We start from the raw sequence: 4,459 nt of genomic DNA, 5'->3' as shown, positions 1-4,459 counted from the left end.
TATATATATATATATATATATATATATATATATATATATATATATATCCTGCTAATGAACTTTTAATGAATTTTAGTTCACCATTAAAAGTGAAAGTTCTGCGATAAGAGTTAAACTCAAAGCAGTCTGCTCCTCAAATAAATAATGTTAAATCATTATTTTTAAATATGAATGTTTCTGTTAACTTATTTTATATATGAATATTTCTGTTCAGTGCCCTGAGACGACTTCTGTTGTGACTTGGCGCTATAGAAATAAACGGAATTGAATTAAATCTCTGAACCAGATTCTACATAAACATCTATATTTAAAATGTTATAGGTTTTCTTCATCATTTGATGTACAGTATTTGCACTCATTGTGTCTATTTTTATTGTTCAATTTAGATATGTGGTTTTGTTCCTTGTATACAGATTATTTTATTTTAGTTTTGATTTAAAGTTTAATGCTTGTTTTGTGATTTGTTCATCTGTGGGTTAGAATAAAGTTGAACCAAAGGCTGCGTCTCTTCTTTAAACATGTTAGAGGGAAATATTCCAGAGAGATCCAATAATTTTGTGTCTTTTTATGATTTTTCAGCTGAGTTAACTTTTATTAACAGATTATTTAATAAAGTCATTAAAGTGAAAACAGGATTTCATGATTTATTTATTTTTAATCTTCACTGATTAAAAAATATATATATATTTTTTTATATATAAAATGTTTTTAAAAATCGTTTCCACCCTCCGTCCCAGACCTGTCCCAGTCCGCCCGTCTGCCGGGATTGGGGTTCGGCCTTCATGAACACTCGATGCCGGGGTCCGGGCAACGGTCTTCTGTGAGTCAGCAGCACGTATGATCCTACGGGGTAACCAACGGAGCTCAGAGCCCACAGAGCACACAAGGCCAGGGCCCAGAGCCCAAGCCCAGAGTCGGCAGCATGGAGGATCTTCCACGGTGACCAGCAGAGCTCGGAGCAGGGGAGATGACGCCCTGCACGGCATGAGGGGGCTCCAAGGCTCCGGTGGAGAGGACCGGGGAGAGTTGAGGGCCGTGGAGAGTTGAGGGCTGGGGAGAGTCAAGGACCGGGGAGAGTCAGGGACTGGCGGACCTCCATCTACAAAGTAGATTGCTCTGAATTTTGTCGTCAGCCACCAAGCACAAAAAACGCCTGCACTTCAGCATTAGACCACGGTGTTGTCAATATTGTTTTTAAAATCTTACAAATAGGTCCAGTTGCTCCACCAAGTTATTATTATTGCAAATGGTGGATCGGGTTGTTGCTCAAACAACTAGTGACTCCATCCCCTGACTAATAAGTGACCGGCAGTGCTCTGACGTCACGTTTAAAGGCCAGAATGGTACGCTTGGAACCAGAGCAAAGTTGCTTCTGAAAAGGGGGTGGTTCCACAAATAAATGCTAGTGGAAAAGCCTTGGAACTGTGAAGAGCCAAGTCGAACCGTGCCGTACAGGTGCTAGTGGAAAAGAGGCATATCACTGTGCATCACCCTGAACTTACCATTCCCAATATGAAACGTGGTGGTAGCATTCTACTATGGGGATGTGTTTCTTCAGCAGGAACTGAGAATCAGGTGAGAGTTGATGGAAATAAAGATGGAGCTATAAAAAAAGAAAGGCTGTAAATGACTTGAGACTGGGGCAGAGGTTCACCTTCCAGCAGAACAAAGACCCCAAACACTCATTCTGTTGTTCTAGAATTGCGCCGCTCAAGGTGGCTGCATGTTGGAGCAGCTCTGTTACTTTCATTCTGAGATTTTCCTTTTGGAAACTGTAAATCCTCTTTTTCTGGATGTAAATCACATTTTTTGGATGATTGTTTCCTCTGGTATCAGATGCTGTGCAGCTGGAAGGATTTTTACTGAAACTTTTTTAGTTTTGGACATTTGTTATGATGCGTAACCATGGCAACAAGACAGTTTCTACAGCCAACAGCAGCTGATTAACATCTCAAAAGCTCAAATAATGCACCCTGGCTGACAGGGAGAGGCTTCAGAGAGTAGTCAAGACAGCACAAAAGATAACTGGCTGCCCTGTCCCCTCCCTGATGGACATTTACACATCACGCTGCCTCAACAGAGCAGAAAACATAATCAAGGACTGTTTACACCTGGGTTTTGAACTGTTTGACTTGTTACCTTCAGGGAAGCGCTACAGGTGCATCAGAACAAGAACAAACAGATTCAAGAACAGTTTTTTCCCGAAAGCCATCAGCACACTGAACTCACACATGCACTGATTTAATCATCTAACCTCCCAAACCCCTGGACTTCTACTGTGCAATACTACTGACATTTCATACTCTCAGTCACCTTAACTTCCTCACTAATATCCATAATGTGCAATATAATTGTGAAATACTTGTATTTATTTACTTTCATTATTATATCTATATTGCGTTACATTTTTTATATTTTTAGTGTGTGTTTAATGTGTGTTTTCTTAAGGCGTGTTTTTGCACTGGAGAAGGAGTGGCTCATAATTTCATTGTACTGTGTATAATGACAATAAAGGCATTCTGATTCTGATAATATCTCATCTACTGCCCCAAATCTCAAATGAGTTGAAAGGATGTTCTGTGGACGCATTCTCATCTACCTGCCAGCTGTGCTCGAGTGCCTGAAAACTGAAATCCTGGAACTAACAGGAAACACGGCTCATGACAGCGGAAGGACAGGATCATCCCTCGGCACCTACAGTTGGCTGTCAGCAGCGATGAGGAGCTCAGCAGACTGCTGGGAGGAGTGGCCATCACTCTGGGAGGAGTTCTGCCCGGCATTCAGGTGGTCCTACAACCCGGAGGAACTGAGAGGCCAGCCGAGTCTGGGTAGACGGATCGGACGGCATCTGCAGCCAGTTTCTTAGGATCCACTGTGGGATGGACCTTTACAAGAGATCCTTCCTGCCTACAGCCATGAGTATCTATAACATCTCTTAATGAAATGAGGATAACGAGTTCCAACAACAAATAATTTCCCTTTGGGATTAAAAAAGTATTTTTGAATTTAATTGAATTCAGCTCTACAATGGAGTGGGTCTGATCAAAGCTTATTAATGTGTTAAAATGGTCCAGTCAGAGTCCAGACCTGAATCCAACTGAGGTTCTGTGGGAAGACTGTTGTTGGGGACACCCTAGTATAAGGCAGCACCTATTATTATCCACCCGACTTGGGGTTTCTTAACTTTATATTTTATCCATCCATCCATCCATCTATTTTCTTCCTTTTATCCGGGGTCGGATCGTGGGGGTATAGCTTAAGTAGGGAGGCCCAGACTTCCCTCTCCCCTACCACTTGGGCCAACTCCTCTGGGGGAATCCCAAGGCGTTCCCAGGCTAGCCGAGAAACATAGTCCCTCCAGCATGTCCTGGGTCTTTTTCTGGGTCTCCTCCCGGTGGGAAGTGCCCGTAACACCTCACCAGGAAGGCATCCAGGAGGCCTCTTAACCAGATGCCCGAGCCACCTCAACTGGCTCCTCTCAATGTGGAGAAGCAGCGGCTCTACTCTGAGTCTCTCCCGGATGACCGAGCATTTCACACTATCTCAAAAGGAGAGCCCAGACACCCTGTGGAGAAAACTCATTTTGTCCGCCTATATGTGTGATCTCGTTCTTTCGGTCACAACCCAAAACTCATGACCATAGATGAGGGTAGGAATGTAGATCGACCGATAAATTGAGAGCTTTGCCTTTTGACTCAGCTCTGGGGGTTGTTGTTTCAGGGACACATTGGTTCAAACTTTTATTGTGCTTCATCTTGTGACTCTCAGCATATTCTATTGATTGGAAAAAGTTAGATGTGTTCCCAATGCTAGTTAGAACAACTCCCCATCACATTTTGCAGCACACTGAAACCTGCAGCTTATCTTGACCACGACAGACCGGTACAGCGTCCGCCTCACTGCCAACGCCACACCTATCCGCCTATCTGATCAAGATGGCCGCGCTCAGAGCAGTTGCAGCTTCACAGGCTCCCGGTACCATCCCAGTTTTTAGAAGTTTTGATATTGACTCTGTGCCTGACTCCGCGCGATTTATGCGTGTGAACTATAGCCGAACCGAACTGATGAGAATAGGAGCGGATTTGAAACGAAATATAGCAGAAATCAGCAACAAACACAAAGCTACGCTCGGCAGAATGCAGATCTTAAAGTCATCTACCTGGAAGCTGCAGCAGAGGCGTTCCAGCGGGCAGAAGAGGAAGCGCTGCTCCCGGCTTAAGAGGAGAGGATGCCGGGCGGGGGTTATGGTGAGGCTACGAGCTAACGCTAAAGCCGGTAAACTCCCCATGCCGTCTCTCTTTCTGTCGAATGTCCGCTCGTTGGACAACAAGGTGGATTTACTTCGTCTGAGAGCGGGCGCCTCAGAAGAGATGAAGAAGTGTGCGGTGCTTTGCCTCACGGAAACGTGGATTACAAGTGAAACGCCGGACTCAGTCTTCCAGCTGGATGACAGACTTTT

Source organism: Nematolebias whitei, chromosome 11 (genome assembly GCF_014905685.2).
Source record: "Nematolebias whitei isolate Nwh7 chromosome 11, NemWhi1, whole genome shotgun sequence".
In the NCBI taxonomy this organism is placed as follows: Eukaryota; Metazoa; Chordata; class Actinopteri; order Cyprinodontiformes; family Rivulidae; genus Nematolebias; species Nematolebias whitei.
This window is presented reverse-complemented; position numbering follows the sequence as displayed.